The sequence below is a fragment of the Phacochoerus africanus genome, chromosome 13, assembly GCF_016906955.1.
Source record: "Phacochoerus africanus isolate WHEZ1 chromosome 13, ROS_Pafr_v1, whole genome shotgun sequence".
NCBI lineage: Eukaryota > Metazoa > Chordata > Mammalia > Artiodactyla > Suidae > Phacochoerus > Phacochoerus africanus.
This window is the reverse complement of record NC_062556.1, coordinates 35340688-35366699: the sequence shown is the minus strand read 5'-3', so window position 1 is coordinate 35366699 and position 26012 is coordinate 35340688.

Below are 26012 nucleotides of genomic sequence, written 5' to 3'. Positions count from 1 at the left end.
TAAAATAAAAGCAGTTCCTTGCCAATTTTCATTATTTTAAAAAAGGCTTGGAGGAGTTCCCTGGTGGCTCGATGGGTTAAGTATTCAACATTGCCACTGCTGTGGCTCTGGCTACTGCTAGGGCATAGAAACTTCTATATGCCATGGGTGCAGCCAAGATAAAGGAAAAAAAGTTTTGGAAAATGGCAATATATCATTCCTTCTTTATTTTTTAGCTAGTAAATGATTATAAAGAAAATCTTTCATCAATGAATTGGTTACTTGGAAAAGTACTAACTTTAATTTTATCTCTTATTTTCCTAAATTATTTAGAGTTGATTTCCTGATATCATTTGATGAAAGCGTTTGCTATTTTTGAGTGTATTTTAATAGTGTATGTTCTTGAATTCATCATTTTTTATTCCTGTTGATGCTTAAGTGCAGCCAAATTTCTCCCATGATAATTTATTCAATTATATTCCCACACCTTTTTTGACATGGATCTTACAATTTTCCACAGTTCTCTTGCTTTTGTGATGACAGGATTCTCAAATTATTTTGCACAATCCCTACCCATGCCTAAAAGCCAAATATTTCTAATTTATTCATATGAGAAATGATATTTAAAGACCACATTGAGGACTCAGTGGCATTTCTTCCTTTGGGGTTTGTCAGTTCTTCTAGGCCACTTCAAGGAATAAAACTAGGAAATATGTATTAAGTATAAATATATGATGAAGGATTTCTCCAGTGGCATAGCAGTTAAGGATTTGACATTGTCACTGCTATTTCTCAGATCATTTCTGTGGCATGGTTTTTATCCCTGAACCAGCAACTTCTTACGTTAAGGGTATAGCCAAAGATAAATAAATAAATATATGATAAGTTCAAATGTAAAATTCAAATTTAGGAGTTCCTGTTGTGACTCAGTTAAGAACCCAACATAGCGTCCATGAGGATGCAAGTTTGACATCTGGCCTTCCTCAGTGAGTTAAGGATCTGGTGGCATAGGTCACAGGTGCTGCTTAGATCCAGTGTTGCTGTGTCTGTGGTGTAGGGTCTGATTTGACCCCTTACTCAGGAACTTCCACATGCCACAGGTGCAGCCTAAAAAAAAATCAAATTTAAATTCAGAACTATATATGTAATCATCATCATTTTCTTACTATATTATGTAGATACCAATATGATTACTCATTTACTCTCTCAAAAACTGTTTCAGAGTACTACCATCAATGTGATACTAAAATCAATTTTAACCTCCCACTCCTCCATATTTAGAACAATCTCACTAAGACTAAAAGCCAAATCATATTTCAAATATACTTATATTTCAAAGTCACTTGAAGTAGTTTCTATATTTATTGTTATTCTATCAACACAATATATTTGTGTAACTTCTTTTAATAAAGATGGTACTTTTGGAAATTTTATTTTCCTTTTAAAACTTTGGAAAAGGAGTTGTATTGCTTAAAAGACAAATTTATAAAATGCAGTACATTAAAATAAGTCAGGTTTTTATATCAAAGGGTTTATTCAGGTACATATATATATGTACACACACTATAGTTTTCAAAGTAAATTTTTACAAGGTGCTTGTGTGGATACAAAATATCAAGGAAAAAGCAGCAATAAACTAGGATCATATTCCAGTTACTCTTTTAAAGAACACATAATGCTATTAATGTTCTTTAATGAGTCTTTTTTTTTCCCCCTGAGTCTCTTCATTGCTCTGAGATCTTATTCCATTGCGGTTTTTCTTTTATTATTTATTTATTTTTTTAGGTTTTTATTTTTTCTATTATAGTTGAGTTACAATGTTCTATCAATTTCTGATATACAGCAATGTGATCCAGTCATACATATAAATATATATTCTTTTTCTCACACTATCCTCCGTTACGTTCAATCACAAGTAACTAGATATATTTCCCTGTGCTATACTGCATGATCTCATTGCTTATCCAGTCCAAATGCAATAGTTTGCATCAATTAATCCCAAATCTTTAATGAGTGTTAATAGTTATGGTGAAGTAGAGTTTGTAATAATTCTTTCAAAAGCTACCATAAGCACATGAGGCAACATTATGTTCTAGCAGGGTATCTCATAATTATCTACTGGCTGACTTCTCTTCTTAGGTTATGTTAGGATTTAAATATCTGCTCTAAATATCTAAATATCTAATATATTGATTGCAAATAATTTTTAGTTAGCTATTTTTCTCTCATGAATGCTAGAGCATTTTAAGATAAAATTACTTCTTTTTTATTAAAAACATTTATCATTTAAAAATAGAATATTTATTTTGAGTCTCTTAGGGAAAAATAAGAATTTAATCTGATATGCATGTTATTTTAAATATACCAATAGTTGGAACTACAATTAATTAATGGTCTGGTCTTTAACTTTTAACAATATTAACCAAAGTTTTCAGGTTCTAAGTGGCTTTGATTGTTTTTAAATTAGAAACAGTTGAAGGTGAACTCAGTGATCTTTGGGATTTAAAAAAAATATGAGTGTGAAGTGTTGAAAAACAAGTTATTTTTTATGTATCCTTATACTCTCACCATGCTATTTAGCCATAATTTTATTTTTTTAATTTTTAATTTTTAAAATTTATTAAAATATTTACTTATTTATTTAATTCTTTTAATTTGTTTATTTTATTCAACATCTCACTAAACAATGTATTTATTAGATCTAATAGAAAGATAACTCTAATGAAAGAAATCTTTGAAAATTTCCAGATTACCTAAACAACATTGTTTATATTTTACCATTGGACTAAAACAATCTACTAGCATACTGGAAATGTCAAACTTTTAGTCTGAGAACAAAAATTTAGGTAGTAAATACTTAAAAATAAACTGAATTTATTAAAGACTATTATAAGAATATCATAAGAAACAATGCCATAAGCACATTGCAATGATTCTTTATATTACTATTTCCTTTATCAATATCAAAAAGTAATTTGTCTGATCTTTGTAAATCAATCTTCATCTAAGGACATCTACTTGTCTACCCACATCTATAAAGCTAAATAACAGACTCTTTTGGAAACTATATATAAAGAAATTTCTATTTAACTAAATACAAATGCACATAAATAAATTGTTGGTAGAGCTAAAACTCTCATGTACTTATAAGTTCATAAGGCATCCAAAACTGATGGCTTGTAATGACTAGAGATCAATTTTTCCCTTTTCTATTACTCAATGAATTGTATTACATTTATTATTGTGCAACCATCATTACAACCAAATTTTATAGCATTGCCATCCCAAACCCCCAGTACATGCACCAGCCCCCAACCTGTCTTATTTGGACAACATAATTTTTTCAAAGTCTGTAAGTCAGAATTTGTTCTGCAGAGAAGTTCATTGTGTACTTTTTTTAGATTCCACATGTAAGTGATAGCACATGGTATTGGTGTCTCACTGTCTAACTTCATTTAGCATGATAATTTCTAGGTCCATACATGTTGCTGCAAATGCCATTCTTTCTTTCCTTTTAATGGCTGAGTAATATTCCATTGTGTATATGTACCACATCTTTATCCACTCCTCTGTTGATGGATATTTATGTTGTTTCCACATTTTGGCTACTATATGTAGTGCTCTAATGAACATTGGAGTACATGTGTCTTTTTGAGTCATGGTTTTCTCTGGATAGATGCTCAGGAGTGGGATTGCTGGATCAAATAGTAATTCTATTTTTATTTTTCTGAAGAATTTCCATACTGTTTCCCGTAGCCGTTGCACCAATTTACATTCCCACCAACAGTGAAATATGGTTCCCTTCTCTTCACACCCTCACCAGCATTTATTTTTTGTAGACATTTTGTGGATGGCCATTCTAGCTGCTGTAATGTGGTACCTCAAATAATTAACTCTTCTATTCAATAGGGGAAATACAAATAAAAATAGTTATTTTATAGTAAATGTATCTTAACACTAATAAAAAGTAAGGTTAATTTTGATATAATCCTGATTTACTTAAAAAAGATACAATTTTTTCATAAATACTACATGAAATTAAATAAGGTGATAATGCAAAATTAACATATGAAATGTATAATTTACTTTTATATACATTTATTATTTAGAATAACAAGCTTGAGGTATTATTTTGCCTATTTTTATCTCCATATATACATATTTTTAGGCAGATAAATGATTTTTTAACTTATAGAAAAATTAATGCAATGTACTAAGAACATGAACTTAATCAAGAGGTTTTACAAATGGTTCTCTGAAGAATATTGAATACTGAATGACACCATTCTCCCTGAGTTCAGCCTTTTCACCATCTCAAAGAAATAGAAGTTGGAATTTGTATGAATGTCTTGCAATAACAGACAGATTATTATGCTGCCCCTCTGTTCTACAGCCTCAACCAAATGAACAGATTTAATTTAGTGTAGAGATTTATGCTTGTCATAATAGAAAACTACAAAAACATAGACAAATGTCATCATGAAAGCAGATATAGAAACTGTAACCATCATAGATAGTACCTTGGAAAAAAGAAGTCGTAGGTCACTACATTTTGACATCGCCCCATAAATTTGCCATGAAAGCTGTTTCCATGGTGATTTTACACAATGACCTCTAATCCTCTCTTGGCTTTCCAGAGCCATCTTCTCATTTAATATAACCTTCAAAATACATATTATTATGCATAATATGATATTTGGTTGACAGGTTTTTATTAATTTCATTTTGATTATCCAAATTAAGGAAAAGGGGGCTAGAAATAGCTTATTCGATTTCAGTGGTAAGAAAAATATTAAAGAAATTGACTAATGTTTGGAGGCTTGGCTCATTCAAAATTGCTGTGAGACCTTGAAAAGTCACCTTGTTGCCCAACCGAGTTGATTTGGCCGTTCATCACTCAAAAGCCAGTAATCAAGAGGCAAGGGTCAATAGAAAGGAAATGCACTTTAATCAGAAAAAACTGGAAATCTGAGGAGAAGGTAAACTCATGTCCCAAAACCTACTTCAAATATTCTGCTCAACCATGACAGTTTTTAAACTGATAAAAGGGGGAAGAATCTCATTGAATCATTCAAGCAAGAGTGCATTATTCTCCATTGCTTTCAGACCAGCTGACTCTCTTCAGATGTTATCTGGCCTGTGTAATCTGCCTGCAGGACTGCTGAGGGGGCCTTCAGGGGCAGAGAGTTAGTTATTGTTTTTTTTTTTTTAACATTTTCTATTATACTTGATTTACAATGTTCTGCCAATTTCTGCTGTACAGCAAAGTGACCCAGTTATACACACACACACACACACACACACACACACACACATTTTTTTCTCCATTCTGATCCATCACAAATGATTGGATATAGTTCCTTATGCTATACAGTAAGTTCCCATTGCCCATCCACTGCAAATGCAAAGTTTTCATCTGCTAATCCCTGACTCCCAATCCATCCCTTTCTTTATTTAATTGTTCATTCTTACTTCTTTTGATCTAGGAAAAAGTTAGGCAAGGAATGTCATACATTTAGAAAATAATGTCAGGGGAGTTCCCGTCGTGGCACAGTGGTTAACGAATCCAACTAGGAACCATGAGGTTGCGGGTTCAATCCTTGTCCTTGCTCAGTGGGTTAAGGATCTGGTGTTGCCATGAGTTGTGGTGTAGGTTGCAGATGTGGCTCAGATCCTGCATTGCCTTGGCTGTGGGGTAGGCCGGCGGCTATAGCTCCGATTAGACCCCTAGCCAGGGAACCTCCATATGCCATGGGAGCAGCCCAAGAAATGGCAAAAAAGACAAAAAAAAAAAGAAAAAGAAAAAGAAAATAATGTCAGGAATTAGTTTAAATTTTCTACTGATCTCTTCCCATAATTAGCTTCTTTATAGGTTAGAGGAAAACATAAATGGGCAAAACAGAAAGGGACAAAAGATTTGCTTTCCGTCATCTGTAATCAGTTCCTACTTCACTGACAGTATGACAGTGCATCTGTAATATTTGTAGCAAGTCTTCCAAACCAAAAGTTGCGATATGTTATAATATTATGAATAATTTTTTAATAGTAATTGTTAAGTACCTGTTTGTTAAGTTAAATTCCCTTGAATAACAGCAACTCATATGCTGAAATACTTGATAATAATAGTCATCAGACAAATAAACAGCAATTCCAATTACTTAAATTAGAAAAAAAACATAGGTTATAACATGGAAGAATACATTGACTTAAACCCTATCATATTGTATGTTTGAGAAAGTTGAAAGCTAATCAAATGCAATAGCAATATGAAAGAATATGTCTCAGGGCAAGACTAAAATAATAGCACAGAGAATAAAATAATCACAATAGAAATAAAACAACAATTAGATAACTTTAAAATAGCCTATTTTCTGACAGTGTAGATGAGATAACCCAGTCTAATTGCTTATTCAACCTAGGATAATAGAATTCAGAAAGTCAATTTTTTAGGATTTTGAAGAATAGAAATGTTCATATTATATTTGAAATTGAAGCACAGAACTGAATTGTGTGAATTTATTTACTCTCATTCTTTCTGATGAAATGTTCCCTTAAACCATTTCACAACATTAATTATAATTTTATGCAGCAACATTTACACTAAAAAGGAAAATTCCAGTATAAGAATAACTCGGATTTTGTTTGGTAATGAAAGGACACTGGAATTGGAAAATGAAGAATGATTGTATGTTTTTTACTTTGTATTTAATGTTGTAAATCATGCCCAGAAGCTTTCTGATTTACCCAGGATTGCAACACGGGTACCTTACTATTATCTTCTAAAGCAGGAAATGTTGTAAAACCAGAGTTTTATTATTCACATACATTTATTGAATCATGCAGAGGAGTTTATTTTTCCCAGGAACTAGTAATTTAAAAAATATAGTTGGTGTTGCCCTAAAATGGAGTAGGAGATAACATAAATAATACTTGGCTGAAGAGAAATTCATTTTACACTGCTCTTTCTTGAGCTTGACATTTGGTGGACTTTAGGAATCCAAAATGGGCTAAAATTTTTTCTTGAGAGAAATACAGAGTAGTGGTGCTTTCTATAGGTAATGTGCATATATATGCAGCGTTATGAATCATACTGAAATCAAGATAATTCAGTAGATCCATGATAGGGGCTTAGGCTTCTGCATTTCTATCACATTCCCAGGTGATGCCAAAGCTGCTGATCAGTAAACCACATTTTGAAGAACCAGAGGTCAGAAAAAGGAATTCATTGGGAACAGTTTTTGCTGCTCTGCTCCCATTCACCTGCATAAGAACAGAGAAAAAGAGTGGTAGTCAGAGAAAGAATAAACATATAAGAATAAACATATAAACAACATATATAGCCTTTTCAGGCCCTGGCTCAAAACAGCTTCACTGGAGATTGTCCCTGGAAAAGCTTTCTAGCTTTCAGAAAAGTGAACATAAATTTCACTTATGTGAAATTAAAATATTAAATATCAACAAAAGCAACAAGAGCGTACATTTTGTGAACAAGGGGCAAAAATGATCAGTACACCAAGATTTTGAATGCTGAGCCACTTACTGCTGAGAATGAATGTAACCTTTCTTAGCTAGTAGTTTAAATTTCAGATGAGCACAAAAAGTAAGCAAATGAACAAAAAAGGTAATAAATAAGACCCAGGAACTCTTTCTATTTTTCTCTCTATTAATCATTATTATCTCATTTTGCAAAACAAAGACAGTTTTTCCCTCAAAGTCCATGGGTGGTAGCTAATCTTAGACAACACAGGGAAGAACAAAAAGGAGAGTGTAAAAGTTTGCCAGGTATAATAACCTTATTTTGGTAGCTATATAAAGCATGCTAGGAAATTCTCCTAAGTGTAATTTCCTCTTTGGCCACAACTCTGACCCAAAATGATCACTAAAAAGAATGTATTAACATCACAAGCATGGTGATGTTGTCCCTAGTAAATCCATCTGTGCCCATGCCCTCAGGCATCCACCTAATTTTCTTTGAAACTCATTCTGTTTGGAAATGAGAAAAATACATGATAATGCTATTTCTTGTATTACATCTAGTGTGTAATTATGTTGCCACATTTATCTTTTTATGGTAACAATCCATGAAATAAGACATTTTGAGAATTAATTTTATTTTAAATAGACTTTTATATAGAGGCATTTAATCTTGGTAAATGTAAATGCTATCTTCCATGCATGTTGTAGCTGATAGAGATTACTCTTGTCATGTTGGTAAAGGGCACCCCACATGATTTGTTATATCAAGTAAGATCATTTTATGACACAAACATCAAATAGCACCTTCTCTCAAACCACCCTACTGTCTATAGATTGTTAGGCTAAATGAATAAATACTAACAACACATACAAGACTTCTAAAAATTTTGAGCATTAATTATATGTGTTTTTCTCTTCAAATAAGTTGTTTTGAAGAGCTTATATACTCCATATAGATTAGTTCTTATAGTGCATTATAAAAAATCCTTAAAATTAATTTTTTGAATGTTTAGAATTAGAGTAATATCTTACAATTTTTTTCTGTGGTAGTTGCTAATATTGGTGTTTCTGTAATAACAATATTTAAAATATAGACTACACATTTTAAGAATAACAAATATGACTTCTGGTTGTATAGCTCTTAAGTTCACTCAAAAAATAATTTTTACTTGGTTATAAATAAAATTACAATTTCTTGTATCTCTTTTTTACCAAAAAACCCACAAAGAAGCATATAGGTGTGTATTCATATTATAACAAATAAGCATTCCACACAAAATTCAGATGTTATGTAATACCAGCCTGCCATTTACTGTCTACAAAATAATAGAAAGCTTCTCAGTGACAAGAAATGAATAAACCACTTTGTAATCATTATTTAAATTTTAAATGGGTTAAAGTAATATTCTATAATTGACCAATTTTCAGTTTATACTAAGAAAAACCTCAGCTTAAAAATCTAAACAAGTAGACTAGTATCTTAGTAAAAGCTTATATAATATAGTTTGATTAGCATGTCCAAATATTGGTGTAATCATTTTTGTAATTGTTAGTAGTGTATTAAATAGTGAGGTCCTTAATAAGGATAATTAAATAATTTAGTGTTTCTTCACTATATGATAATCTGCAAGAAAAAAAACCTTATAAAAAGATTGGAAAAATTTTAAATTTGCATAAAGCTAATACTTATTCTGTTATAAGAAAATAAAACAAAATGATGTGTACTTGAAAAAAATTATATGATTACTAGCAAATGTATTTTTTTAAATGATTTTTTTTTAGAAAATAACAGAACCTTGTGCACAAAGTGATTCTCTTTGTATAAAGTATTTTCAGCTTTAAAATCTAAAGCAAAAATATTATTCATATCTATGTTACTATCTGTGTATGTATGTGTATATATATTTAAACATGCAAAGAAAATTATACATTTAAAGACACACATCACATTTCTAATGATGATTACCATTAAGATGTCAGTAAAGAAAGAACATTTTTATATTAAGGCAATATTTTAAAATAAAAAAACTTTTAAAAATAAATGTCATATGGCCAGCCATGTTGTGCTTTCCCTTTGTGTCATTAATTAAAATATATTGCATATTTCATATATTTATTATTTTGAGCATCTGAATTATAAACATAATTATGAGAACCAGTTTGGAGACATAAGTTGTGTCAGGATTTAGTTTAGTTTTTTTAAGCAACAATATTTAAAATAATAACATTTATTTAAAATTCATATGAATGCTAAGAGCAAGCAGAGACAGAATAAATCTTTACTTAAAATATAAGGCAAATTCTAAAAAAAATCAAATAATTCAAAGTTATTAAAGAATAAAATGTCAGATATAAAATAAAGAAAATGTCCATCTGGAATAATTATATGGTCATTTCAATTACTACTTCAAAGATTAATACTTCAAAAAGTCTTTGATATGAATAATAAGCAAATGTTAAAAGTTCTCATTTTTTTTTCTTTTTTCTTTTTTTTTGTCTTTTCTAGGGCTGCACCTGTGGCATATGGAGGTTTTCAGGCTAGGGGTCTAACCACAGCTGTAGCCACCAGCCTATGCCACAGCCACAGCAATGTGGGATCCAAGCCAAGTCTATGACCTACACCACAGCTCATGGCAATGCTGGATCCTTAACCCACTGAGCAAGGCCAGGGATTGAACCCACAACCTCGTGGTTCCTAGTCAGATTGTTAACCACTGAGCCATGACAGGAACTCCTATTTTCTTTTTTATGTTGGATGTAAATGAATGTAATTTGGGATTTAGGTCATTATTTAAAATTGAGAATTTTTTTTAAAAATTAGAGGATTTATTAACTAGCTGTTAGAAGTCTAATTTTATAAGATATGCAAATATGGTCTACATGTAAAAAATAATTCTCATTTATTCTCTATACTTTGTATATTCATCTTTATGTCATATGTCAAATTTCATAATTGTCTTACAAGTAATAAATCCAATAAATATAAATATTTCAAAATTAATGGAAAAAATCATTAAAAAAGCATATGTGGCATCTTTAATCAATTTTCTATATAAAACACATTTTTTGTTGGGAAAAAATAAATAAATATTTAAAAATTAACCAACTACCTCAAAACAGCAAAAAATGCAATAAATAATATTCATATTATTAAACTCTTGTTAAAAATAACTTTTGTTATTCACTGACTTTAAATGGAATGCAAGATCAGGCTTTAGGAGAACAAGGAGAAAAAATAATATGAAGAAGAATATTCTACTGTGAACACTATGGCAGTTTGTGGCTTATAAAACTTCTGTAATAAACTTAATACTAAAGAGGCTTCCTTCTGTACCTTGTGGAATTAATTAGCAATTGATTTAAGTAGCAATAAATGCATACTTGCTAATATGATTCTTCAGGATTAAGTATGAAATATAAGTTAAAAGATCCCTCTGAAAACAGCTAACAATTGTTTTTAAGCTTCCAATTTGAAATTCTTAAGGATCATATGTACATTTGTAGCACACATAAGAAAGCATTTTGTCCAATTTTAGCATCAATTAGAGCAGAAGTCAATATTAGCCATGGAACACAATTCCTAGTACATTGTATAAGTTTCTCAAACCCTTTAACTTCAGTTGATCATAAAATGTTAATTCTGTTAAGTATATAAGCATAAGCATATAGCATTATACTCAATAAATATATTCCCATTCACAGCTTCAAGGTTTATAGTTCTAGTAGTCAATTATATTTTTCCCATTAATATAAAAGTGTGCAGGTAAGTCAGTTATTGCAGAAAAATGGCTAACACAATATTATTGTTAGTAGTAATATTAGTATCATTTATATATTTAAGGTAAAAGCAATGAATTTTAAACTGCAGAGCATCTCACTGGGTTTAAAGTATATAAAATTTATATCCTTGTATAAGATTTAAGCTTCACAAAACTGGGACGTGATTTAGGGTAATGTCTAGACAAAAATCTTAAGCTACTGATTTTTATTTATTTATTTAAATTTATTTTTATTGTTATTTCCCCCAACACACTTTTTCTTTCCGCACTGTACAGCATGGGGACCCAGTTACACATACATGTATGCATAATTTTTTCTCCCATTGTCATGCTGTGTTGTAAGTATCTAAACACGAGATCCTGTTGTGTAACACTTAAGCTACTGATTTTTTTCCTCTCTAGATGAAGTCATAGATTCCTAGATTTCAAAATGGAAAGAATCATTTATATAATTCATGCTTTTTGACTAATTCTCTTTAAAAATATCTTAAAGAGTATATCCATATTGGTCATAAATTTCTATAGAAAAATAATTGAAAATATAGTTAAACTGTAGACACAGTCTTTATTTTTTTTTAATAGCTGACTAGATAACTACTTACCATATGATTACTGAATGATGACATTATATGAAAAGAGATTTCAGTTATTTCTGCTGTCTTTATAAAAAGATCTGACAAACAAAACATGTTTAAAAGCAAGTATTGAGATATCATTGGGGTTTTTTTTTTTGGTGACTAAATATCATGCTTAGTCAATAAGAGTGCAAAATAGATATTAAAAGCCTAAAATGTATTTATCACATGAACACATTGTATAGCATTAATTTTCTCATAGAACTAAAATATTAAGTGTATTTATTCAATTTGTTAATTCATTAATAATTTATTAAGCATGTACTTTTTTCACAATTCTATATTAAAATCAGGAAAATGCAAAATTTCCAGCTTCTAACTAACTTGTAATATAGTTACAAAGATAAAACATGAGTAATTTTAAATTAAACATAATTTTTTATTTTCTCAAGAAGAATCATAAATAGAACCTCTATGAAAATATGTTGTATACTAAATATTCAGAAAGCAATATAACCTTAAAAAAAATTTGTTTGCTCTTTCTTTCCAAACTGTGTGTACAATAAATATTTAAAGATGAATAAAATTAAAATAGCCAATTACCTTACAAACATTTCATTTTTTTTAAAGAGAGCTGAATGCTTTGACTAGAATATATCTTTCTTTCTAACTAGTGTTTTAAAAGTACATATGAAAGGCCATAATAAATCTAGATATAAAAATTAAACATGCAATGTGGACTCTCACGAACAGTAGCTTAATGAAAGAAGGCACTTATATTTTTAACATAACAGGATGTCTGGAGATAGGTATTTCTAGGTCTGGTGTTCCCATTCAAGGTTATATCCATGGTATATGACTCCATCTTTTAAACTTTTATCTTCATGGCTGCAAGATGGCTACCTCACCTCCAGCCTCATGTCCCCATTCTAGCCAGGAAGCAGAAAGAAGAGTTACATGTCTTATCATTGCAAGCATTTCACTTTTCATCTAGAAGGAAAGAGTTCTCAGCAAATGAATGCTTACAATTCAATGGCCAACACAATTTTAAAAGCTACATCTAGCTGGAATATAGCTAGACGAAAGTAGTAAATTTTCAATGCTCTACAGCAGAGGAAAGAAGGTATGAGCATAGCTTGGCTTCAGTGATGCATGAGTCAATTTGTAGTGTATTTCAAAATAAATGTACTCAAAGTGGATTGAAGAGGAATATATGTCTTTCTTTCCAGAAGTGGTTGTAAATGCTTTCCAATATCTCATCCAAAAAGCTATTCTATAAAGTGTTGGTGTGCCAGCCCCTTCTCACATGCTTTATTTTATAGTTATTATTTTTCTATATATCCTTTCATTACTTTATCCTGTACAATTTCATAGAGTAATATCAATGAAAATCATAATACCTTTCAAATTATTTCAGATAGTTTCTATTACAAATATTTTTATAATTATCAATGCCTTATGTGGTGGTCACTGAAATTGGATATGCAAAATACTTTTAATATAGAGAGGGTTCTCCAGAATAAATCAAAATATTCTGAGCAGTTATAATCTAGTTTGTACAACTGACAGTAAAAACTCAAAATGAATATGGAAACATACTGAAAGATCAGGTAGCGTTTTAAAATGATCTTCAATAATGACCTTGTGATGATTTAAGTCATTTTTGCCTAGCTTAGGAGAAATCTATTTTATCTTAGGATAGTTAATTTGTTTAAAATGCCTTACTTTGAAATCAGGCCTTATCATATTTAAAAGATTTTAGTTCATAAATGATCTTGGTATTTAATTGGCTCAAGCATTGTGGTTATAGTTTTTTGATTACTAAATATTATAGCTAGCATTTAAAATGTGCACATGTTATGCCAGGAATTGTTTTTTATTTTGTGCATTACTTATGTACTAACAGCAATTCTATGAAGTAGTAACAATAATTACTCCCATTCTATAAATTAGGAAAATAAGGCATAGGGAAGTTAAGAAAAATCTCCTAGAGCCACAGAGTAATTGGCAGGCTGGGAGTTACACTGAGGAAATCTGCTCTACAGTCAATGCTCATAGTTATAACTCTGCCTATGACATGAAAAATTATACTTTTAAAAAAAACAGAAAATACCTTAATGCCTTATTAATTGCTTTTATCTGGACTATGCAAATAACATTTTAATTTAGATGTTTATCTTATTTATAAAAGGAAGATTTGGTAAAAATTTGCCTAACATCTGGAATTTAGAAAAAGCTTTATTCAAATTTTCTCTTTAAATATTTACTGGCTATATATATATATATATATATATATATATTATATTTATGATATTCATAATTTATAAATAAATAAATATGTTTTGTGAACAGGAAACAAAATTAAGAAAGCTATATGTCTTGCTATTCTATTGCTAATCTCTTTGTGAAACTTTAATAAACTGCAGTAGAAAAAATGTATGGTAAATTTCATACGGTGGGAAAGAATAAAATAACATCTGCCACAAAAATATCCATCACTAGCTCCATACTCTCAATGGCTTCTGCAAGCTGGTAATAAGGAGATATAAATGATTTGACTCTGCCAATTTCTAATTGTGCAGCCAGTGAGTGTAAAATATAAGGATTATAAAATGTTCCTCTGTCACATATTTTGGTGGTGATTGGAGTATCTAGTGAAATATGGGATTTTATTATTGGCACTTTAAGTTAATAACAATAACTATAAAACTAATATTGTTCTTTCCAGTAATTGCTATCTTCCATCATACTGCCGAGTAATACAGAAACAAATATGTGCCACTTTATTTCACTGCAAGCTCCTGGATAGAACTACAATATTATTACTGAGTCTTTTCTACTTAAAACATTATTAAAATAAATTATATAGTAATGAAATCATACATTTAAAGGAAAGCACAAAACTAGCAGTGTAATAATGATTTTATATTTTATGGCGATCTTTCCACCTACACTCTGGCCTGTTATTCTGAGTATCAAGTAGTTATGAATATAGTTGAACTCCATGCAAAATAGTAGATAATGATAGGCTTTATCTACATAATAGTTTCTTAATATATACCATATTTTTCAAAAGAGAAAAAAAAATTCAGACTATGTTATAGACCATTTTGCTCAGAACTCATTCCCAAGTAAAGACATTTTAAACATCTTAATGAAATTATTTTATTTTGAGTCTAAAACTACTATAGCATTTTTTCTACTCTTTTAAAATTGTCCAGAGAGAGTCATGAGTAAAAAGAGAAATAAAATGAACAAAAACATGCTATTTTTCTTGTTAATATTTAAAAGTTTTTAAGTAGAATTTTTTTTTTGCTCCAAGTGCTGCTTCTTTCCCACTAGGGCACCACATTAGTTATAGGTGACTTATATTAATGTGAAGTTTAAAAATAGCTCACTAGTCATATTAAGTGACAATTCTAATATTTATTTGAATTTTTCAAAGTTATCTTGATGTTAAGTCACATTTCACAATGAAAGGTAGATTGCCATTGGAAAGCCATTAAATTTTCTTATAAAAGGCCAGTTGAGTGAATTTAATATCAAAGAAATATTAATATAAGAGTAAGGATAGTAAAATCCATGGTTAATTAGGACTGTCCTGAGGAAGTAGCTGGAAAATGGGTCTTAGGTTGTGGAAAAATGAGAGGTTTTTTTTTTTTCTCACTGCCTTTCTTCTTTGCTTCCTTTTGTCATCTTCTTTCCCCTATTTTTGCAAACTGGTTTGTGCTTCCTAGTTTGACATGGCAGAAAAAAAGTCTCTGATAGTGCTCAAGTTAATAGTGAATTTTGAAAGTGAGACGAGCCTATTCTAAACTCTTGGGAAAGAAACTAGTAGGGCCAGCAAGGGATGTATTTCCCACTCTTGGCACAATCAATGCTACTGTGTTCTACTCTGTGTCCCCAAGATATATCCTTTGAAGGACCAATTTTTGTTCTGTGGGTTTAGTGGTTCTGAATCAGAAGTGAAATGTCCCATTAAACTCTGAAAGGTGACAAATTATGCTACCCCAAAATATGTCACTTTGGTATAAAGGTTTTTTTTTTTGGTTTTGGGTTTTTTGGGTTTTTTTGTTGTTGTTTGTTTGTTTTTGTTTTTGTTTTTTTAGCTAAGGACACTTGAAAAAAATTAAAGTATTCTAAGCTACTCTATTCATCCTGAAAATAGGAGATAAAACTTCCAATGTGAAAGATTTCCTCCTTGCATTAGAAAAAAAAATTGACAGTCATAAGAGTGAGGATTCTTTGCAAGATAATTGCACAGTGTGTGAGAAATTATTCTTGTTGAAATAATTACCATCTTCTTTTAACATCTCCTGATAGTTTGGTTATTTTTCCACAACTGTCTCAGACTCTGTTCAATCTAATATAAAATATTTAGCAGTTATGATTGTTTTAGGTCTTCAACCCCTTATGATGGTTTCCATATTATTTAAAATATATTAATGTGTATGCTTTTCTTCTGTTAATCTGTTTTATATAATTTAATTATCAGACTCAGCTGAAAACTCCAAGAGGACATAGGTAAAAATTTGCCTTTCCTACAACTGTAAGCTGTAGCTGCCACTCAGTGATGCTGGGCTCCTTACATTAAGAAACTTGGCAAGATGGGAGTTCCCATCATGGCTCAGTGGAAATGAATCTGACTAGTAAAAATGAGGATGCAGATTCAATCCCTGGCCTCACTCAGTGGGTTAAGGATCTGGCATTTGCCATGAGCTATGATATAGGTCACAGGTGCAGCTTGGATCCTGTGTTGCTGTGGCTGTGGCATAGGCTAGCAGCTTAGCTCTGATCTGATAGCCTGGGAAACTCCATATGGTGCAGATAAGGCCCTAAAAAAAGGCACACATGCACAAAAAAAAAAAAAAACTAGGCAAGAAAATGAGTCATAATCCCCACAGGAATAACAACTGTAGGACTTTAGGAGTTCCCGTCATGGCGCAGTGGTTAACGAATCCGACAAGGAACCATGAGGTTGCGGGTTCGGTCCCTGCCCTTGCTCAGTGGCTTAACGATCCGGCGTTGCCGTGAGCTGTGGTGTAGGTTGCAGATGCGGCTCGGATCCCGCGTTGCTGTGGCTCTGGCGTAGGCCGGTGGCTACAGCTCCGATTCGACCCCTAGCCTGGGAACCTCCATATGCCGCAGGAGCGGCCCAAGAAATAGCAACAACAACAACAAAGACAAAAGACAAAAAAAAAAAACAACTGTAAGACTTTAGTTTTTTAATGTTAGCAAGGAAAAAATGCATCTGGCACTCATATAGTCTTGGCACATCCTTGCTCAATTTTGAAAAAAATGTAGAAACTACAAACTTAGAAGGCTACAATGGTTGGAGATCTAGCTATCACAGGAATGGGTATTATAGTCACTTACCAGCTAAGCCACCTAAACCAATGGAAGTGCTAAATTTCAGTGAAGATAATAATTACTATCAGTGAAGGAAACAAAACATGGATTATAGTAATGGAGATTATAAGGGTCAGTGAGAGTGACACTAGCTGCAGCAACAAGGGTTATATATTTTTCCCATTAGCCTTTCTTTTGTAAAAGGTTTCAGAGGAAGAAACATCAAACCAAATTGAAGACAAGATATTTACAGATGGGATGAAATTATTTGAACAAGAATAAATGGTTGATGTGGCCAGATGATTAAGTAGGAAGGAATTAACCTCCTTCCATGGGCACAAAAAAATTACAACTACTTAGAGAGAAAGTATGCCTGAGAATGACATGGAGACTAGCAGAAAAGATTTTACACAACTAAATATATAAGTAAGAAACAAAAATAAGAGAGGTGGGAGAAGGAAAGCCTGACAACCCAGGGTTGGCAACCCAAAAATGAAAGGATAATCACAGTTATAGAAGTTATCCCCAAGAAATGAAGAGTCAGAGGCCAACATAAATCTCCCCAACCACAAGGGGAAACAGCTTTGCCCACCACAGGACCAAGAGCCACTGAATGATTCACAGCCTGGTGGCCAATCCAGCAGGGCATGGCAACCAACCCACTCAAGAGGTCAGCTCTGCCAACCAGTATGTCAAAAGACATTGGCTACATTGCAGCAAAAGTGTCCATGCAGTTTACGCAGTAGGCATCCCTAAAACTTATACCTCTGGTGACCTAAGGGGTACATGTTGCTTGGCCCCATACATGTTCTCCTACAGAAGGTCACTTTTCAAATTGGAAAACATAACTGATTTACCTATTACATAGAAACAGAAAATTAGGCAAAATATGGTGACAGAGGAATATATTCCAAACAAAGAAACAAGATAAAACCCCAGAGGAAGAGCTAAGTAAAGTGAAGAAAATCAATCTATCCATTAAAGAGTTAGGGATAATGATCATAAAGCTGCTCAAAGACCTATGGAGAAAAATAAATGAACACAGTAGAAACAATAAAAATGAGTTAGAAAACATAAAGGTGAACAAAACAGAGCTGAAGAATACAATAACTGAAATTATATGCATATAGGATCATTAATAGTTTAGATGACAAATAAGAACAGATTAGTGATCAAGTAGCAGAAAAAACCCAAGCTTAACACAAAATTTTAAAAGAGAATTTTTTAAAAACTGAGGACAGTAGAGGCCTCTAAGAAACATCAAATACACTAACATTATATTTTCATGAGTCCTATAGGGACAATAGAGAGAGAAAGGGAAAGAAGTTAGGTGAAGAAGGAATGGTTGAAAACGACTTTACGTGAGAAAAGAAACACATCCAGGTCCAGGAAGCACAGAGAGTCCCAAAGAAGAGGAATATGAAGAGATCTACATTATAATTAAAACACTGAAGATAAATAGAGACTGTTAAAAGCAGTAAGTAGAGAGCAAAAGTTATGTAAAAGATAAACCCATATGACTATGAGCTGACTTTTTAATAGAAACTCTTCAGGCTAGAAGGGTGTGGCACAATGTATTTAATGTCGTTAATAAGAAAAAAATACAAATTAGACTAACAAAACCCAGTAAGATACATTTAAAGCATTTAGATTTGAAAAAGAGATAAAGAGTGTTATAGACAAGTAAAAACTAAAAGAGTTTAGTATAACTAAACTGGCTTTATGTGCAATTTTAAAAGAATTTCTCAAAGTAGAAAAGACCACAACTAGAAATATGAAAAATTTGAAAGAACAAAATGACTTTATTAAGGGCAAATGTATGTTAAAGGTGTAAAGCTAGTAGGAAGGTAAAAGACAAAAGCAGTAAAATCAACTATAAACACATCTAGGCCAAAAAACACATGAAAAAATGTTCAAAATCACTAATTATTAGAGAAATGTATCTGAAAACCACTATGAGGTACCACCTTACACTTGCCTGTATGCCCATCAAAAAGTCTACAAACAATAAGTACTGGAGAGGGTGTGGAGAAAAAGGAACCCTAGTACACTGTTGGTGGGAATATAAATTGGTGCAACCACTGTGGAAAACAGTATGGAGATTCCTCAGAAAACTAAAAATAGAACTCCCATTTGATCCATCAATCCCATGCCTGGGCATCTATCCAGAGAAAACCATGACTCAAAAAGACATATGTACTCCAATATTCATTGCAGTGCTATTTTCAATAGCCAAGACATGGACACAACCTAAATGTCCATCAACAGAGGAGTGGATCAAGAAGACATGGTACATATGCACAATGCAACATTACTCAGCCATTAAAAGGAAAGAAATAATGGCATTTTTAGCAACATGGATGGACCTAGAAATTTTCATGCTAAGTGAATTCAGTCAGACAATGAGACACCAACATCAAATGCTATCACTGACATGTGGGATCTGAAAAAAGGATACAATGAACTTCTTTGCACAACATATACTGACTCACAGACTTTGAAAAACTTATGGTTTCCAAATGAGACAGCTTGGGGGGATGCACTGAGAGTTTGGGATGGAAACATTGTAAAATTTGGTTGTGATGATTGTTGTACACCTATAAATGTAATAAAATTAATTAAGTATTAATGGCCTATTTTATGAACTAGAACAAACAATTCTAAAATTTGTATGGAAACCAAAAAAAACAGAATAGCTTAAATAAACTTGAGAAAGAATAAGGCAGGAAGATTCACACTCCTTGACTTCAAAGTATACTACAAAGCCAGAATATTCAAAACAGTATGGTATGGGCACAAAAGTAGATACATAGATCAATAGAATAGAGTAGATAGCCCCCCCAAAATCCTCAAGTGTATATAATCTAAGCCAAGCATAGATTAATCAGAGAAAATAAGAATGTACAATGAATGAAAGACAGCCTCTTCAAAAAAAAAAAAAATGTTGTTTGGGAGTTCCCCATTATGGCCCAGGGGTTGATGAACCCAAATAGTATCCATGAGAATGTGGGTTCAATCCCTGGCCTCACTTAGTGGCTTGAGGATCTGTCATTGCTGTGAGATGTAGCGTAGGTCACAGTTGCGGCTCAGATTCCATATTGTTGTGGCTGTGGCATAGGCCAGCAGCTACAGCTCCAATTTGACCCCTAGACCTCTATATGCCATGGGTGCAACCCTAAAAAGACAAAAGATAGGAAAAAATTGTGTTTCAAAACAGGAAATCTAGATGCAAAATAATTAAACCAGACTAGTTTATTACACCATATATAAAAATAAATACAAAATTAGAAACCATAAAGCCTCAAAGAAGAAAAAAAACAAAGCAAAAAAAAAAAACATAGGCAGTATGGTGTTTGACATTGGTCTAACAATTCTTTTTTTTTTTTGCTATTTCTTTGGGCCGCTCCGGTGGCATATGGAGGTTCCCAGGCTAGGGGTTGAATCGGAGCTGTAGCCACCAGCCTACGCCAGAGCCACAGCAACGCAGGATCCGAGCCGCGTCTGCAACCTACACCACAGCTCACGGCAACGCTGGATCATTAACCCACTGAGCAAGGGCAGGGACCGAACCCGCAACCTCATGGTTCAACGCTGGATCATTAACCCACTGAGCAAGGGCAGGGACCGAACCCGCAACCTCATGGTTCCTAGTCAGATTCGTTAACCACTGCGCCACGACGGGAACTCCTGGTCTAACAATTCTTTTTTGGGTCTGTCTCCTCAGGCAAAGGAAACAAAAGCAAACAATAACAAATGCAACTACATTGATCTAAGGAGCTTTTCTACAATAAATGAAACTATTAGCAAAATGAAAAAACAGCTTATTGAATGGGAGAAGATATTTGCAAATTATATATCTGATAAGGAATTATTATATCCCAAATATAAAATGAATTCATGCAATCGAATATTGAAACAAAGAAAGAGAAAAAATATTGATAAATGGGTACAGTGTCTGAAGAGACATAGTTTCAAAGAACCCATATAAATGACAAACACACCCATTAATAGGTACCAAATATTACTTATCACCAGGGAAATGAAAACCATAACCACAATGAGATAACACCTCACAATTCTTACAAGGGCTATTATAAAAAAGACAAAAAAAATGTGTTGGTGAAGATGTGGTGAAAAGGGAAACGTCGTGTACTATTGGTGGGAATGTAAATTGGTACTGTTTCTATGGTAAAATAACAATATAACAAATGAGAGAGAAGTAAAAACCAATGACACAGAGATACAAAAAAAATCTAAGAGACTACTACAAACATTTATATTCCAAATAATTAGACAACTTCCAAGAAACAGAAAAAATTCTTGAAACATAGTATCTGTCAACACTGAGTCGAGAAGAAACAGACAATTTGAACGAAAAGATCACTAGTAGTGAAAATTGACCTATACTAAAAGCACTCTCAGCAAACAAAAGTCCAGGACAAGATGGTTTCATAATGGAATTCTACCAAATATGTAAAGAAGAATTAATACCTATTCTTCTCAAAATATTTCAAAAAAAAAAAACTACAGAGTACAGAACTCTCCAAAATTCATTCTGAGACCACAACTATTGATACCAAAACCACACAAAGCCACTACAAAAAAAAAAAAAAAATTACAGGCCATATAGCTGATGGATATGGAAGAAAAATCCTCAACAAAACATTAGCAGTGGAATCCAGCAATACATAAAAAGAGTCATATACCATAATCAAGTTGGATTTATTCAGTGTCACAAGGATGGTTCAATATTCACCAATCAAAGTGTGCCACTACATTAGCAAAAGGAAGGATGGAAATCAAATGAGGAGTTCCCGTCATGGCGAAGTGGTTAACGAATCTGACTAGGAACCATGAAGTTGGGGGTTCGATCCCTGCCCTTGCTCAGTGGGTTAACGACCCGGCATTGCCCTGACCTGTGGTGCAGGTTGCAGACACGGCTCGGATCTCGCGTTGCTGTGGCTGTGGCATAGGCCGGTGGCTACAGCTCAGATTCAACCCCTAGCCTGGGAACCTCCATATGCCGTGGGAGCGGCCCAAGAAATAGCAAAAAGACAAAAAAAAAAAAAGAAATCAAATGATCATCTTAATATATGCAGAATAAGCTTTTGAAAGAATTCCACATCCAGTCATGATAAAAACACTCATTGAAGCACATGTAGAGGTTACATATATAAATATAATAAAGGCAATTATGACATGCCCACAGCCGACATCATATTCAATAATGAAACACTGAAAGCCTTTCCTCTAAATTCAGGAAAAAGACAAGGATGTCCACTCTTGCCACTTTTATTCAACATAGCTTTGGATATCCTGCCCATAAGAGTCAGAATAGAAAAAAAATAAAATAAAATAGGTATAAATTGGAAAAGAAGTAAATTATCACTGTTTGCAGATGACTTGATAATTTATATAGAAAAAAACTAGTTTCTACATAAAAATGATTAGAACCAATGAATTCAGAAAATTTTCAGGGTGCATGATTAATATAGATAAATCCATTGTATTTCTATACACTAATAATGAAATGTCAGAAATTTTAAGAAGTCATCCAGGAATAAAAATGCATTGAAAACAAAATAGGAGTAAACTAAGGAGATGAAAGACCTATACTCTGAAAACTATTTTGTATAGATGAAAGAAACTGAAAATGATAAAAAAGAAATTGAAAGATACCTCATGATCTTGATTGAAAGGGTATTATTGAAATGGCCTTTACCCAAAGCCATCTATGGGTTTAACGCAATCTGTATCAAAATTCCCGTATTTTTCATAGAACCAGTAGAAATAATCTTAAAATTTATGTAGACTCTGAATAGGCAAAGGAATCTTGAAAGAAAAGAAGAAAACTAAAGGTATCACCCGCCCAGTCTGCAGACTATACTACAAATCTGCAGTAATCAAAACAGCATGGAACTTGCACAAAAATGGACACATGGCTCAATGGAACAAATCAGAGACCCCAGAAATAAACTGTTGCATCCATGGTCAATTAATCTACAACAAAGGAGACAGGAATATACAATGGAGAAAAGACAGTCCTTCCAACAAATGTTGCTATAAAAAATGGACAGTTACATATTAAACAATGAGATTAAAATTTTACCTCACGTCACATTAAAAAATAAATTTTAAATGGATTAAAGACCTAAATGTGAGACCTGAAATCATAAAACTCCTAGAAGAGAACATAGGAAGAAAATTTTTGACAACCCATATATATATATATGTTTTTTATATCTGTATCCTAATACAAATAAAATAAAAGCAAAAAAAAGAGAAATAAACATGACTTAAAACCTTTTGCACAGCAAAAGAAACCATCAATTGTTGATGGTTTGCTGTTGGGTTGAAAAGACAACACACTGATTTTGAAATTTTTGAAAATATGACCAATAAAGTATTTATATTCAACATATATAATTAGCCCGCTCAATATCATAGAATCAACCCAATGAAAAAATGACCAGAACACCTGAATAAACATTTTTCAAAAGAAGACAGACTGTCAATAGGCAGATGAAATAATGCTTGGCATCACTAATTATTAGAGAATACCAATCTAAACAGCAATAAGATATCACCCCACACCTGTCAGAATGGCTGTTATTAAAATTCAACAAATAACAAAAGTTGAACACAATGTGGAGAAAAGAGAATCCTTGTTAACTCTTGGTAGGAATGAAAATTGGTACAGCCACTGTAGAAAACTATATTGAACTTCTGGACTTACCATGGTGATCATTTTGTAGTGCATAGAATTATCAAGTCCCCACATTGTACAGCTGGAATTAACATAGTGGTTTATGTTTAATATACTCAAAAAAAAGGTGTTAGGTGTGAACTTTAGGAAAATGCACTGGGTGCCATCTTCCAGGTCCTCCTCTTTCAAAACAAAAGCACTGATTCTCCACAGCCAAGAGCATACCTTATGATGGCTCACAGCTGAATCCTGTGAACCCAGCAATTTACCTAGTCTAAGTGGCTTCTTTAGTCAAAGATATGGCCCCTGCAGTAGGCAGATGTAACAATAGTTATCGAGAGGTACAAATTATGTCTCCCTTTCTTTCATTTATATCTGAAGCAGTCTCTGGGAGACCAGCTGATGCCAACAGAGAAAAATTTAAAAACCTTTAAGCTCAACTTCTCCTTTTGCCCTTCCCTGTTCTTCTCAATCACTCATAATGGATAGTTTAAAAACACTCCCCATTAAACTTATGGACTTATTACCCTTTCCATTAAACATCTCAGTGTTTGTTTCCAAAATCTGAAATCTATTGGAATAATGCTGTGAGAATTAAAAAAAAAAGTATATTATCTGAAAGGGAGCTTTTATAGGAATCCAGTGCCAAGTTTTTGGAGCTCCATGCAGAAGATGCCACTGTTGGCTTGGCTCTGTTGACCAGGTTTGTGATCCTGGATCCTAAAGGGATCATAACAATCTGAAACAGATCTTTTCCAGCCATCACCCTTAAGGTATTTTGCAGACAACAGAATGAAACACACACACTCCCGGACTTTCTGTGATTCAGGGGTATTTCATTGTCCAGGAGCTTCAGTCTGATGGGCAGGCTTCTGGTCTGTAATATAACTAGGGGACTACTGAACTTCTTTCAAGGAATAGAGGATGGTGGATGACATTTTAGCAATCTCCTACATAAACCAGTTCACTAGGTTTGTTTTTTTGTTGTTGTTTCTTTCTTTCTTTCTTTTTTTTTTTTTTTTTGGAAAGGAGTTTATACCTTCAGTGGAAATTCCAGTTTTTTGTGTCTGTTGCCAGTTGACAACTCTAGATCAACTGAGTATGGTGGCTGATGGGGTCTTGTTCCTGAGTTCCATGGAAGTGTAACAAATAAATAGAGTTCTTCATTGGCCACCATCCCCAGGGCACAAAAAGAAGAACTGCACCCTCTCTCTGAATGAGGCCTATTAGCTTATCTTAATAAAGCCAGGCTTCTATTTAAATACACATCAAATGCCCACTGTAACCCTCTCCAAAGACCTTGGATGCTGTGCAAAATATTCACATTATCTTGCTACCACACTGTGAATGACACTCTCTCCCAGAGAGGAACATGTGTAAGTATCTAGTACCCAAGGTTTACATCTGGTGCCATGATTTAGGTGGCTCTTGCCCAGGGAGTGGCCCTTATTCACCTGGATCTAGTTGCCAGTGGGGCTTGTATCCTTAGGTCCCATGGAAATGTAACAAATGTAGAAACATATTTTGGCTGGCAACAACTGCCAGGGAACATCAGACAGCAAGCAGACTGAAACACACCCTCATTCTTTCTGAAAAAGAAGCTTATGTGTATATTCTAGAGGTTTGGCCTAAGGAGAAGATATCTTATTTGTTACAGGTCTAGAGGCTACTGAGGGTTTTCCAAGGACACAGGCTAGTAAACTCCATATTTGTGCTCCCCCTCTGCCTTGTTCCAGGTTGTTGTTATTAACCAAAGAAGCTTGAACACTCGTTTGGTATGCTAATTATTGAGACTATTATCCAGGAGACAAATCTGCATTATCTGATTCTAGTAGCCAGTGGAACTTAGGCTTATGGTCTCACAGGACTATATATTTACATATTTTAAGAGCTGGGGGGGGCATCTAGCTTCCAGTCAGCCTGAATCCAACTGAGATCCTTCCCTTTAGGACGCTGACAGATCTTGGAACACTCTCAAATATTGGGAGCCACTAAAAATAAAATAATGTGTGGACAATAACAAGATTTTTAGAAGCAAACAAGATGTAAGGCAGAGTTGAACTATATATTCATATCCTTACATGAGGCTATATCTTTCTTAAGATTGAGAAGTAACTGCTTTATCTTAATGTATATAACTAACAGAGA